Consider the following 16,253-nt stretch of genomic DNA (forward strand, 5'->3'; position numbering starts at 1 on the left):
TGAGGAAATTGGTTATCACCAAGGTAAATGCCAAGTCGATGAGAGAACTGTTAGCGAAAATGTTGATTACTTTTAAGGCTCTAAACCGAAAAAAACCAAACCCACTGCTCTTGAGTCGATTCCGACTTATAGCGAGCGACCTTTTAAGGCTATCTAAAAAAAAATCCAAATCAGAATCGACTCGACGGCACTGAGTTTTTTAAGGCTATAACTAAAATCTCTCCTATGTAGAAGAAAGCTTACGTGCATATTTCTAGTCTATGTTCATTGAATACTTTCACTTTCATGAAAAACGCCCTCACCTTCTTGAGCCTATTCTTCACATTTTTTCAGCACTCCAATCACTTCTTACTTCCCTTCTGCTCTTAGAATTTGTTATACTCCATCCTGTCTCTGGGCCTTTGCACTTGCCATTCCCTTTGCTTGAAATGTATCATCTCCTCTCCCTCTTATACTTGATAGCTTAGCTCAAAGGTCATTTCCACAGGAAAGGTCTTCGTTGACCAACCTACTATACATTTTCTACATGGTGTGGTTTAGAGCTTCTGTTATGTATTCACATTTTTGTGTGATGAATGCTTACTTCCTCTCCAGGCTGTACGCTCCATCAGTACATAGACTATGTATGTTGTGCTTGCTATTTTATTCCTGGGACTTGGTACAATGCCTAACACATAGTAGGCCCTCAATAGATTAATGAATTTCTAATACTAGAAATTCATTAATATTTTATACAAAAACTACCCTTGCACTCATCCTTTCTTAAATTAACCGAGTCTTTCTAAATTTCTTCTCTTCTTGAAAATTTTCCCGCCTTTATTCTTTTTTCCCATTCTTAGGCTTCCTTAGAAGACTGTAGTGGACTACCTCAAAAAGTAGGGTTGAGGATACCTTTAAAAATAGATGCCGTTTATGGAGAAAAAAGAAAGTGTTGAGTTTAACCCTGTCCTTAACTACTGCAACAGAAAACCTCAGGAACTAGCATCAAGATCTAGAATGCAAATCCCATGTCATAGCTCTTCACTGATATATTGAAAGTACTTAGAAGAGTGCCTGGTATATAATAGAGAGGGGTTCAACATATATTTTTTTAAGTGAACAAATCAACTAAATAGACAAAGGAATGCTAACATTGAACAGCTGGTTAATAATTGCTTTCTCTTTTTAGTCAGCTGTTTTAATAAGAATTGAAAGTAACCTTTTGCTAGATCTCCTTAAATTATACTAGTAGGTATAGAAAATCAAGTGACTACACCTCAGCAGTTGCAGTGTTTGGAAAATTATCGATTCTTTCATCTTTTGGCTCTGGTAAGTTCTCCATTGTTGTTGTTAGGTGCTGTTGCGTTGGTTCTGACTCATAGTGACCCTGTGTACAACAGAGTGAAACACTGCCTGGTCCTGTGCTAGCTTCACCATCATTGTTATGCTTGAGTTCATTGTTGTAGCCACTGTGTCAATCCATCTCACTGAGCGTCTTTTTCTTTTTTGCTGACTCTCTACTTTACCAAGTGTGATGTCCTTCTCCAGGAATTGGTTCCTCCTGATAACATGTCCAAAGTATGTGAGATGTAGTCTCACCATCCTTGCTTCTAATGAGCATTCTGGCTGTACTTCTTCCAAGACAAATTTGGTTGTTTTTCTGGCAGTCCATGGTATATTCAATATTCTTCTCCAGCACCTTAATTCAAAGGCATCAGCTCTTCTTAGGTTTTCCTAATTCATTGTCTGGCTTTCTCATGCATGTGAGGCTATTGAAAACACCATGGCTTGAGTCAGGCACATCTTAGCCCTTAAAGTGAGATCTTCACTTTTTTAACACCTTAAATAAGTTTTTTGCAGCAAATTTGCCGCATGTAATGAGTCCTTTGGTTTCTTGACTGTTCCTTTTATGGGCGTTGATTGTGGATTCAAGTAAAACGAAATCCTTTACAACGTCAATGTTTTCTCCATTTATCATGATGTTGCTTGTTTGTCCAATTGTGAGGATTTTTGTTTTCTTTATATTGAGGTGTAATCCACATTGAAGGCTGTGGTCTTTGCTCTTTATCGGTAAGTGCTTCAAGTCCTCTTCCCTTTCAGCAAAGAAGGTGGTGTCATCTGCATATCACAGGTTGTTAATGAGTCTTCCTCCAATCCTGACGCTGCATTCTTCTTCGTATAGTTATATCTAAACATTCTATGCCGTTTCTAACATAGCTAATTTCTAAAGGTTTGGATTTTTCATCATCTTGAAAGGAAAGACATCTTAATGACCCAACATTAATCAGTATTCTCCAGTCCATTTAACCTCTGGACATTGTATGCAATGATTATGATTGGAGGGATCTGTATTTGTTTAGTTTCATTTACTTTTCCGTCTTCTTTTATTTGTATAAAGAATTTCTTCAATGGTTAGGATTTATGTTTAAAATGCATGATGAACAGAGAGTTCCTAAATGCTATTATTTATTTAGTAATTTCTTCACCACCATGGATTGAAATCTTAACTATTAAAATGTTAGCCCTTGGTAATGTATAAGAATTAATTATTTTTGTTGGACAGAGAGTGCACAATTCATGGGTAAATACCGAGACACTTCAAAAGCTGTATCGGCTAATTAAGTGACTTCACTTCAGTAGACATGCTTTAAGGAGATGCCCAGCTATTCTTTTCAGCTGACATATTTTTTGAGAATGTTGTAGCATGTGATAGAGTCCCTGTCCACAAAGTCCTTAAACTCAGAGGAATGTAGAGACGCTGTTAACAAGATAGCAATAGTCAATTCTTGCATTGAAAATACCTGGTTCAGAGATGAGATCTTTGCTCCATAGTATTAATTATTATTAAAGACACTTCTAATAATTTTTTGAGAAGGACATTACAAGACCTAGAATGGTTCTGAAGAATCTGTCTGGGTTCTTGATTGAAGCTTTTTAGTTGCTCCCCATGCAAAATAATTGTATTTGGCATCTATGTCAAGTAACCTGGCATGTACAATAGCTTTTTTTACATAGTAGATTCAATTTTCTGTCACCACACTTAGCTTTCAGTCTATGCTTTCATATGAAAAATGCAAGACCTGCAAATAGCTGGCCATTGTAATATAATGGCTGGCTCTCACAGTAATAAAGAGATTCTAATATGAATGATATCTTTATAAGCAGGTAATTCACTTGGTGTCAACTCTTCTTGAGATGGTCTCTAAATTCAGGTGGAATATGCTCAAGGTTGTACTTTGGCTCTTGTGGACTTGTTTTTAACTTTCTTCAGCTTCAACTTGAACTTGGATTTGAGAATTCATGATCTGTTTTGCAGTTGGCCACTGGCCTTGTTCTGACTGCCGATGTTGAACTTCTCTATTGTATCTTTCCACATATGTAGTTGATTTGATTCCTGTATATTCAATCTGGTGAGGTCCACGTGTGTAGTCACCATTTACACTGCTGAAAAAACGTATTTCCAATGAATAGATCATTGATCTTGCAAAATTCTATCATGTGACCTCTGGCATCTTTCTATCACCAAGGCTGTATGTTCCAACTACTAATCTTTCTTCTTTGTTTCCAACTTTTACATTCCAATCACTGATAATTATCAATAAACCTTGATTTCATGTTTGATTGATTTCAGACTGCAGAAGTTAGTAAAAATCTTCAGTTTCTTCATCTTTGGCATTAGTGCTTGGTGTGTAAATTTGAACAATAGTCATATTAACTGGTCTTCTTGTAGGCATATGGATATTATCCTATCACTGACAGTGTTGTACTTCAGGATAGATCTTGAACTGTTCATTTTGACAATGAATGCAATTTCATTCCTCTTCAATTTGTCATTCCTGGCATAGTAAATCATATGATTGTCCAATTTAAAGTGGCCAATACCAGTTCATTTCAGCTCACAAATGCCTAGGTTTTCTATCTTCGAACATTCCATTTCATTTTGACAACTTATAATTTTCCTAGATTCATACTTCATACATTCCATGTTCTGATTATTAATGGAGGTTTGAAGCATTTCTTCTCATTTTGAGTCATGCCACATCAACAAATGTAGATCCCAATGCTTGACTCCATCCACATCATTAAGGTTGAGTCTACTTTGAGGAGGCAACTCCCAGTGATATTCTGAGTGCTTTTCAACCTGAGGGGTTCATATTCTAGCACTATATCAGACAGTGTTCCGCTGCTCATCTTGGGTTTCCCCCAGCCAATTTTTTAAGGATAGATCACCAGATTCTTCTTCCTAGCCTGTCTTAGTCTGGAAGCTCTGCTGAAACTTGTCTACCATGGGAGACCCTGCTGGTATTTGAAACAACAGTGGAGTAGCTTCCAGCATCACAACAACATGCAAGCCACCACAGTACTATGACAAACTGACAAAATGACGAACTGACAGACCAACTGACCATCTCAGGAACAAATATGACACACTGAACATTAATGACCAAAGTCCAGACAAGTTGTGGGATGACAAGACATCATACGGGAAGAAAGCAAAAGGCCATAAAAAGAAAAAAAGATAGAAAATACCAAAATCGATGTCAGAAGAGACTCTGAAACTTGCTCTTGAATGTAGAGTAGCTAAATTGAATGGAAGGAATTATGAAGTAAAAGAGCTGGACAGAAGATTTCAAAGAGTGGTTTGATAAGACAAAGTTAAGTATTGTAATGAAATATGAAAAGACCTGGAGTTAGAAAACCAAATGGGAAGAACATGCTCAGCCTTTCTCAAGCTGAAAGTACTGAAGAAAAATTTCAAACCTCAAGTTGCAATATTGAAGGATTCTATGGTCGATGGCACTGGGTGTTTTTTGGTTATGGGCAAAATATTGAATGACTCAGAAAGCATCGAAAGAAGATGGAAGGAATACACAGAGTCACTTACCAAAAAGAAATGGTCAATGTTCAAACATTTCAGGAGGTAACTTATGATCAAGAACTGATTATATTAGAGGAAGAAGTGTAAGTTGTGCTGAAGGCCTTGGTGAAAAACACAGCTCCAGGAATTGACGGAATACTAATTGAGCTGTTTCAACAAACCGAAGCAACAATGGAAGCCACATTCATCTATGCCAAGAAATTTGGAAAATAGCTACCTGGCCAACCGGCTGGAAGAGGTCTATATATGTGCCCATTACAAAGAAAGGTGATCCAATGGAATGCAAAAATGATCAAACAATATCATACAAAAGCAAAATTTTGCTGAAGATGATTGTAGCAGTACATTGACAGGAAACTGCCACAAATTCAACTGGATTCAGAAGAGGATCAGGAGCAAGGTGTATCATTGCTAATGTCAGATGAATCTTGGCTGAAAGCAGAGAATAACAGAAAGAGGTTTGTCTGTGTTTTATTGACTATGTGAAGACATTCGATTGTGTGGATCATAACAAACTATGGATAACACTGCAAAGAATGGGAATTCCAGAACACTTAATTATTCTCATGTGGAAACTGTACATAGACCAGGATGTAGTCCTTCAAACAGAACAAGGGGATACTCCATGGTTTAAAAAAAAAAAAAAAAAGTGCAGTTCAGGGTTGTATTCTTTCACCAAAGTTATTCAATTTGTATGCTGAGAAAATAATCCAAGGAGCTGGACTATGTGAAGAAGAACACCACATCAGAACTGGAGGGGGAATCATTAACAACTTGTGATATGCAGATGACACAACCTTGCTTGCTGAAAGCAGAAAGGACTTGAAGCAATTACTGATGAAGATCAAAGACTACAGTCATCAGTATGGATTACACCTCAACATAAAGAAAACAATAATCTTCATAACTGGACAAGTAAGCAACATCATGATAAACAGAGAAAATACTGAAGTTGTCAAGGATTTCATTTTACTTGAATCCACAATCAATGCCTATGGATGCAACAGTCAAGAAATCAAATGACATATTGCACTGGGTAAATCTATTGCAAAAGACCTCTTTAAAGTGTTAAAAAGCAAAGATGTCACTTTAAGCAGTAATGTGTACCTGACCCAAGCCGTGGTGTTTTCAATCACCTCATTCACATGCGAAAGCTGGGCAATGAATAAGGAATACCAAAGAAGAATTGATGCCTTTGAATTATTGTGTTGGTGAAAAATATTGAAGATACCATGGACTGCCAGAAGAATTAACAAATCTGTCTTGGAAGATGTACAGCCAGGATGCTCCTTAGAAGCGAGGATGGCAAGACTTCATCTCACATACTTTGGACATGTTATCAAGAGGGACAAATCCCTGGAAAAGTACATCATGCTTGGTAAAGTAAAGGATCAGCAAGAAAGGAAGACTGTCAGTAAGACTAACTGACACAGTGGTTGCTACAATGGGCTCAAACATAGCAAGTATCGAGGGTGGTGTAGGACTGTACTATGAGTGGCAACTATGAGTCAGAACCAACTCCAAGGCACCCAGCGACAACAACAATTCATGTGAATAGTTTGTGAATGGCTTTTCTGTCCATTTCCCTACAAGTGTTCTGTTACATGCAGGTATATCAGGACTGGAAATGCATTGCTTTGACCCCATTGACTAGCGAAGGACATGCTGAGAGAACGGAACATCGGCATGCCTGGTACCCAGCCTCAGTTTTCCAGTTAGTGACACTGATGTCAAAATATTGTAAATGAGTTTGCCGCTGATAAGTGTTCAAGTTTTGTATTAAGGTTTAATTTGGACATCTTGCCTCCCTGAGGGAAGCTGTGGCACATTGGAGTAAGTTTCCCTAGGAAACTGAATAGTTTTATTTCCTGGAGATCTTAAGAAAGAGGTTAAACTATTCTAGCAGAGTTTAAATGCAATCTGACTTGGATTAGAAGAACACCAGGGTCACTTTCAGCCTTGTGATTTTTTTTTAAAGTAGCTATTTTTTTTTTGTTTATATTTGAATGTCAGTCTCGCGCACTGTATTTAAATAACAGCTAATAACTTCTTGATTATCTTAAGGATTATTCCAAAAAACATTAAGATAAACAAGTGTGAAAAGGGATTGGAGATCATCTTTCAATCCCATGAAACACCTGACATGATTTATCCTTCTAGCATAGTGAAAAGTTCTTAAAACCTTTCTGGCAGATTATTGTTCTTAGAAAAACTTTACCATACCTTGTCAAAATAAATCAAATAATGCTAATCTCCACATGCACTTAAAATAGGAGCAAACTTTCAAGGGATCATTTTATGTACTAGATTGCTCCAAACACTACTACTTTTCTCTTAAATGAAAGGAGAAAAATGAATCTGATATCAAAAAAGGGAATCGCTCCCTTTTATCACACGATTCTTTCTTCAACGACGATAATTAAATATAGCTTTAGGAGACCAGAGCGTGAGAGTCAGGGAAAGAGAAAGTGATTTGAAAGGCCGGAAGTTAATGTTTGTATGCAGGATTCATCTGTTCGAGGTCCACTACCAGTAAAATGCCAACTTACATTTTATATTATTATGATTGGTGAGATGACCTAAAAAAAGATCCTAAATGTGAAAACAGGCTATTCTCTGATATGAATGAGACTGTAACCTGATACATTTCAGTAAATGAAATGATCTTGGAGCAGTTCTCTTCTTCTAGCTAGTTTTTTTTTTTTTTTTCCTTCTATTTTGTCTTTAGAAGATAATCATCAGTTTTAGTTTTTAAGGGTATAATGGGTGGAGGATGGGCTCAGGCCAGCAAATGGTAATGCCAATACAAATTTGATGTAGTAAACAGTTCACCAAACAGTTGAAAATATATCTGGTAAATTAAAAACAAAAAACAAAAACAAACAAATCTTAATCAAAGGAAAATGACTGTAGAAAAATCATAAACACAAATTATATTCAGACATGTTTTCAAATTTCTCACAAAAAAATAAAGTGGCTTTCGCACCCAAGATCTTGAATAAAAACACACACTTGTACAAGCATAAACACACACACACAGAGGAAAAAATAAGCAAGGAAATTCTTTCCGATAGTTGGCTTCATGAATACAACTGCCCGCCTGTTCCAGTAGCTGTTGCTGGCCAAACTAAACATCGCCGTTCCACTAGGAAATGGCTGGCTGAACAGAACGCGCAATGAATCTGCTGCTGAAGAATATACAGGCTTCTCCATGAAGTCCCCTGTGTCAAAAATTATTATAGAAGCTTTTTTGTTGTTTAGGACATTCCCAGGACTGGTTTCTCAGTGTTATGTAAATGACAAATGACTAGAAAAAAGTATTGGCATAGGCAAATAAGGAAATCAGTTCCTAGTGAAAGGATCCAAACAGGGTCAGCTGCTGTGTGAACGCAGTTTCTTAATGTCTAAGAGAACATGCTTGTACCCTTGACTGAATTTGGATATTATTTTTTTAAGCAGCATGAATTCTCAGAGAAAGATCCTTAAAGGGGGGGAGATCCAGGAACTTGTGTTAGATCCCTTTTGCATATTCTTAGCTGGACCAGATCTAATTTTACTTTCACCGACAAATAAATGAAGATTTTGTGACCAGGTGAATCAACATAACAGAAAGTTTGTATGTTTATCTCTTTCCATTTATCAGTTCTTTTTTTTTTTTTTTCCACAATTTATTAAGTATTAGCCCATGGTGTAAAGATCCGCTAGTGTTTTTCTTTTTTTTTCGTAGAAGTTGCTCTCCACGATTCTTTCCATAAGGCTTTCAGATGTATTTTTAATAAAATATATCTAGTAATTTTATTTACAATTGTCAAACTTCCAAATCGGCACAAAAAGAAGAAAATAATAGGACAGATTTATATCTCACCACCATCTCCCTTAAACAAATGTTAACATAAAATGTAAGCTGTATTTATAAAATGGCTGGAAAATGAATTTAAATAAAAAAGAAAGCTTCAACAGAGTTGCCGTTGTTTTTTTTATACCTGAGTCCCAACTCCAGGAAAGAAGGTGAAATTAAAAACATAGACACCTTCCAGGGAGAATGACATTTAACCACAGACCTTAAAATAATACAATCTTTAAGTAGAAGATGGAAAACTTTCTATTAGGAGTTTCTTCCAGCTTTAAATATCTAATACGCAGACGAATAACAGAACGATTTACTTTGCAGAGTTGTTTTGCAAATCTAAAAGTAGGCACTAAGTTTCCCCACATGGTATTTTTTAACTAGAACCCGGGATTTGCTTTTTTCCTGGTTCTGATTTTGTATTTGTCGTTCCGATTAAGTGAATTCAAATACAAAGCTATCCAAAGAAGAGGAGTTTCCATTATTTGAGAGGATGTCCATAAAAAGTTACTAGTATGATAAACCAGTTGACATCAAGTCGATTCAAACTCGTGATGACTGAGTATGTCCGAGCAGAACTGTGCTCCATAAGGTTTTCAACGGCTGATTTTTCAAAAGCAAACTGCCAGGCCTTTCTTCCACGAGTGTGGTAAGGGTTTGATACTTGAGTCTGAGAAACTTCTCATCATCTATCCCCTCTACTTTGTCTGGATATCTGTAACACCACACATTTCCAAGTCACACAAGGAAACCCCTGTCATTTTGTTAGTGTTGCTTTTTGATGGTTCAAAAATACATCATCTAGCTTAACTGCTGTTTATTTACATTTACCTGTCAATAACTTGACCTATTGACCAATACCTCAAAAGCAAAAGGACATGACATTATGGTTGAAAATATTCAAAAGAATATGACCACAGGGGGAAAAAAAAAAGATTTAAATTATTTTGAGCAAAAGTAGCATATTTGAAACGTATATATAGCCCCTTATGACAACTGACTTGATTGTAGAGGGCAGCAATCATTCCTTCATTTATTCTTTCATTTATTCACTGGACATACGGGGAAATGAAGACTAAGCTGTATTTCGCAGAAGGATTCTACAGTTACTTAGCTCAACAAATTAAATGGCTGATCTCTCAGAGGAAACCCTAGTGGCCCAGTGGTCAAGAGCTATGGCTGCCAACCGAAAGGCTGGTGGTTTGAATCCACCCGGCGCTCCTTGGAAACCCTATGGGGCAGCTCTACTCTGTGTCACAGGGTTGCTATGAGTCGGAATCAACTTGACATCAATGGATTCTTGGATCTCTCAGAAGCAAATCACCAGGCCTTTCTTCTGAGGTGCCTTCGGGTGGACTTGAAACTCCAACCTTCCAGTTAGCGGGCAGATGCATTAACGCTTGCACCAACTAGAGGCTCCTAAATGACATAAGTCCATTAAGTGAATCGGTCCACTCTACAGTACTTGTGAGCTTCCCCAGCTCCCCTTCACACCCTCCCCTCCGTTCCAGCAAGCTCTCCACTGTCCTTCACGTGCTGTACTCACTGCAGGGCCTCTGCCTCTGAGTGTGCTTCTCCTTGCATCTGAAAAGTCTTTCCAAGAAGTTTCCTAATCCTTTATAATGTCCCTACTAAAATTCCGTCATATTTTTTGCCACAAAAGCTTTCCCAGTTTCTCTGACACCCTTTTATATCTTTGTTATTTAAATTCTTTTCGGACAGATAGTTCACCTTATCCTGCTTGGCACTAGTGGATTCAGTGTCTGGAATTCTTCTCTAATTGTATAATGTGACTTAGGCTTCTCCCCTAAGTGGGCTAGAAAGCCCAAAGGCAGACAGTAGCCCTAGTACCCTCTTTGTTCTCAACTTGGAATCCCTTCCTCCCAACCTTTCTTCCCCTCCCCCATAGTAAACATGGCATAATTGTGGCTTATAAAGATTTGTGAGCTGATGGGAGCCCATCAGATGGGAGCTATCCATTGTAAAGGAACCCTGGTGGTGCAGTGGTTAAAGTGCTCAGCTGTTAACCTAAAGGTCCGCTGTTGGTACCCACTCTGCAGCAGAAAGATGTGGCAATCTGCTTCTGTAAAGACTACAGTCTTGGTTACCCTATGGGGCAGTTCTACTTTGTCCTATAGGGTCACTACGGGTCAGAATCGACTCGACAGCAATGGGTTATTGAAAATAGGAGCCCTGGTGGTACAGTGGTTAAACGCTCAGCTGCTAACCAAAAGTTGGCCATTTACACCCACCAGCTGCTTCGCAGAAGAAAGATTTGACAGTCTGCTTCTGTAAAGATTACAGCCTTGGAAACTCTATGGAGGCAGTTCTATTGTGTCCTATAGGGTCACTATGAGTCAGAGTTGACCCAACAGCAGTGGGTTTTCTGTGGTTATTGAAAACTTGGTATGTGTCAGGCAGGATGCTTGGTTCTAGAAAAGATAAAACAGGAAGGTGGTAAGAGTCTTTGGAAACAGGAGATTTAGGGCTTGGATTTTTTTTCTAACTCATTTATTAACCATAAATGAATACAAAATACTTGTATTTTCTTTTTCATACAAGTGCACAGATGCAGTATCTATTCATTTTAATTGCTCTTGTCACTTTTTAATGTAGTCAAATGCTTTGAATCTTTCATGCTCAACTCAAGTCCCACCTTCCCATGGAGCCTGACCCATAAATCCTATTGAGCTACTCCTTTCTCTGAACTCCTTCTGCATGATCTATACCTCTACCTGCCTCTTGATTATTGAATATCAGCTCTCTTTGGTTATTATTTGCTAAGTTTGAGTTTGCAAGGTTAGCACCTAAACATATGCCTGCAATTCTAAAAGCCATCCTTCTTTTTATATGTACGTATGTATATATATACACACACAAACACACATACGTATATATAGCTTTTTTTATTAATTGTGTTTTTGGTGCAAGTTTACAGATTAGGTTCCCATTTAACAATCACTACACAAGTTGTTTAGTGACATTGGTTACATTTTTCACAAAGTGTCAACATTCTCATTAACTCTATTCTGGAGGTTTGATTTTCAGTAATCTAGTTTCCCTGTCCCCTTACCCTTTCTTCTTTGCTTTAGCTTAATTGTTGACAATTGGTCTCATTTAGAGTATTTTTTAAAGGTGCACAGTAATTTTATTTCATAAGCCAATCTGTTATTTAGCTAAACGGTGACCTCAGGGGGTAGATTTGGCTCAATATTTATGGAGTGTCTCAGGGTGACAGTCTCAGGGAGTCCTATAGTCTCAACTGGTCTAGTAAGTCTAGGCTTCTTAAGAATTTGAGTTCTATACCACATTTTTCTCCCTTTCTGTCATGATTCATCTATTATGGCTCTGATTAGAATGGTCAGTAGTGGTATCTAGGCACCATCTAGTTCCGGTCTCAGGGTAGATGACACTGTTGTTCATGTAGACTGTTAGTCCTGTAGTCTAGGTTGTTCTTTGAGTCTTTGGTTTCCTTCTTTTTCTTTTGCTCCAGATGAGAAGTTACCGATAGTTTTATCTTAGATGGCTGCTCACAAGCTTTAAGACCCCAGATACTACTCACCAAACTAAAGTATAGAATATAAACTTTGTGAACTATATTATGTCAGTTGACCAAGTTGTCCCACAGGCTATGGTTCTAAAGCTTCAAACTTGGAAGAGTATCTGAAACTGTGCCCCTATGCGTTCTGTTATATATATATATATGAATATATCACACACACATGTATATACATATGGATACATGTATATATGTACATATATATACACACATATATATACCTATGCACATGTATGGAGCCATGGTGGTGCAGTGGTTAAGAGCCCAGCTGGTAACCAAAATGTTGGCAGTTTGAATCCACCAGCTAGCTGCTCCTTGGAAACCCTATGGGGTAGTTCTAACTCTGTCCTGTAGGGTCACTAAGAGTTGCAAGCAACATGATGGCAATTCTTTTTTAAACATACAAACATATGCATGCAATCATAAATATGTAAGGAGCCCTGGTGGTGCAGTGGTAAAAGTGCTTGGCTGCTAATCGAAAGGTAGGCAGTTTGAATCCCAGCTGCTCTATGGGAGAAAGATGTAGCAGTCCGCTTCCCTAAAGATTTACAGCCTTGGAAACCATGTGGAGGCAGAGGTGGGGAAGGCAGTTTTACTCCATCCTATAAGATCTCTGAGCAAATAATCCAAGAAACTGGACTATATGAAGAAGAACGGGCATCAGGATTGGAGCAAGACTCATTAACAACCTGCATTATGCAGATGACACAACCTTGCTTGCTGAAAGTGAGAGGACTTGCACTTACTGATGAAGATCAAAGACCACAGCCTTCAGTATGGATTACACCTCAACATAAAAAAAAAACAAAAATCCTCACAACTGGACCAATGAGCAACATCATGGTAAACAGAGAAAAGATTGAAGTTGTCAAGGGTTTCATTTTCCTTGGATCCACAATAACACCTATGGAAGCAGCAGTCAAGAAATCAAAAGACGCATTGCATTGGGCAAGTCTGCTGCAAAACACCTCTTTAAAGTGTTGAAAAGCAAAGATGTCATCTTGAAAACTAAGGTGTGCCTGATCCAAGCCATGGTATTTTCAATTGCCTAATATGCATGTGAAAGCTGGACAATGAATAAGGAAGACCGAAGAAGAATTGATGCCTTTAAATTGCGGTGTTGGTGAAGAATATTGAATATACCATGGGCTGCCAAAAGGACGAACAAATCTGTCTTGGAAGAAGCACTACCAGAATGCTCTTTAGAAGCAAGGATGGCAAGACTGTGTCTTACATACTTAGGACATGTTGTCAGGAAGGATCAGTTCCTGGAGGGGGACATCATGTTTGGTAATGGATCAGCGAAAAAGAGGAAGACCCTTGTCATGGATTGAATTATGTCCCCCCAAAATGTGTGTATCCACTTCACTGGGCCATGATTCCCAGTATTGTGTGGTTATCCTCCATTTTGTGATTGTAATTTTATGCTGAGAGGATTAGGGTGGGATTGTAACACCACCTTTACTCAGGTCACCTCCCTGATCCAAGGTAAAGGGATTTGCTCTGGGATGAGGCCTGCACCACATTTTATCTCTTGAGAGATAAAAGGAAAGGGAAGTAAGCAGAGAGTTCGGGACCTCATACCACCAAGAAAGTAGCACCAGGAGCAGAGCATGTCTTTTGGATACGGGATCCCTGTGCCTGAGAAGCTCCTTGACCATGGGAAGATTGAGGACAAGGACCTTCCTCCAGAGCCAACAGAGAGAAAGACTTTCCCTGGAGCTGTCGCCCTAAATTTGGGCTTGTAACCTACTAGACTGTGAGAAAAGAAATATCTCTTTGTTAAAGCCATCCACTTGTAGTATGTCTGATATGGCAGCACTAGATGACTAAGATAACCCTCAACGAGATGGATTGACACAGTGGCTGCAACAATGTACTCAAGCATAACAACGATTGTGAGCATGGCGCAGGACTGGGCAGTGTTTTGTTCTGTGGTACATAGGGTCGCTATGAGTCAGAACTAACTCTGCGGCACCCAACAACAGCACAGGATATCTATGAGTTGGAAGTGACTCAATGGCAATGGGTTTTGGGTATATAAATATGTAAGGGCACATGTATCTTTTGGTTGCTGCAAAATTATGTATGTCCCAGCATTCTCCAAAAATGTCCTTTTTTGTGTATACTTCTTAGTGGCAGTATTTACTTTGTCAAGCCGTGTGCACTTCACCCACCTTTGGTGTTACCAGTCCCATCACCCAGAATCACAAGTGTCTACTATCTAAAGAGTGATTCCCCCCACTCCCCCAACCATCCTTGGTAACCACCAATGAATGTTGGTTTCTGCATGTATATCTTTTTTTTTATTTCCATACAAGTGAGATCATAAAATATTTGTCATTTTGTGATCGACTATTTCACTCAGCACAATGTCATCCAGATTAATCCACATTATAAGATGTAAACTCTTATTATTATTGGTTTAAGATGAGAACTCATCATTATTCTTTATAATTGTGTGGTATTCCATTGTATGTATGTAACACATTTTGTTTATTCATCCATTGATGGGCACTTATGTTGTTTCCATCTTTTTGCTATCGTGAATTGTGTTGCAAGGAACATAGATGGGCTCTGTAAAACATTCTTAGGTGAAAAACAAGAATTGAAGGTATCCATTGGTTTTGCCACTGATGTATGGAAGGGTAAAAAAAAAAAAATGTACCACAGAATTCAGTTAGGTATGTATTTTCTGTTGTTAAAATAACAGTGAGATTTACACAATTGTTGTAGAATCTATTTGTATTGGCGGAAAAAACCCACCTAGGCCCCCAAATCCACCCTCATTTCCAGGACACATATGCAGTATTATGTATAGAATTGCTTCTAAGAGCCCCTGGATGGAGTAAATGGTTAAGTGATTGACTACTAACGAAAAGGTGGGCAGTTCAAACCTACCCAGAGGTGCCTCATAAGAAAAAGATAGGCCTGGCACTCTTCTTCTGAAAGGTTATATATAGCCTTGAAAACCCTATGGAACAGTTCTATTCTGTAGCACATGGGGTCACCATGAGTCACTATCAACTCGATGGCAACTGGTTTGGCTTTTTTTTTTGGTCTTTCTTTTATTCTTAAGCAAGGTACATGAAGGGCTATTTGTCCCTTCTACGAACTAGCTTCGCTATCTGTGATATCTACTGGTTTTCTGTTGAAAGTCCTTGTTTGTCTGAAAATAGTTTTTTTTGTTGTCCTTTGGTGTCCCCTTTGTTATCACTGTTGACTTCAAATGTGACTGGATGTCAAAAACCTCAAGGTGGTTAGGAATTTTTAGGAGGACGGAAATCTGATAAGGAATGTGAAAAGGTCATAATAATAAACAACAAAAACAAAATAAACTGCTTACACTTAAGAGTGCCAAAGGGGAAGGGGTGGTTTCAGAAGAGAGCTAACTTACTAGCGACATGGGGACAGAAAGGAACTGAGGATATTAGGGTATTTGCTGATCACAGGGTGAAAATTCCTAAGAGAAGAGTAGAAGAGTTTGGGAGTGAGGGGAAGAGATGGGCGAGTCAGACAGGAGGATAAACAACACAATAAAGGAATAATCTTTGGGCGTTATAATTATCCAGGCTTGGACTAAACAGGGAAGTGAAAACTTATGCTATTAGTTCCAACATTTTTGACAGGAAAGTGAATGATCTGTTTAAGAGTTATAGTTTTCAGTGTTAGCCAAGTAACGTGGCTTCAGGCTGCTATTTCCTCCATCAGTTAGCTGTAAATTTGACAACTTCAGGGAAGGGAAGAATTCTTACTGGAAGCACAGAAACATGAGTCCCTTGTGGGAGCTGTGGAATGTGGGAATGTGGCAGGCCCAACCTGCACAACCCTACCTAGGAACACTATTGGTGGGGGTCGTGGTGAGAACAGTCTTCCCCAGGAGAATTTGGTGATGATGATGAGTCCTACGTGTGGGCTATGGATAATGATAAAAGAGCAGCCAATATTTAGATGGATGAGAGAGACAAGAGTGCTTTTGTTGTAAAGCA

The sequence above is a fragment of the Elephas maximus genome, chromosome 17, assembly GCF_024166365.1.
Source record: "Elephas maximus indicus isolate mEleMax1 chromosome 17, mEleMax1 primary haplotype, whole genome shotgun sequence".
Lineage (NCBI taxonomy): Eukaryota > Metazoa > Chordata > Mammalia > Proboscidea > Elephantidae > Elephas > Elephas maximus.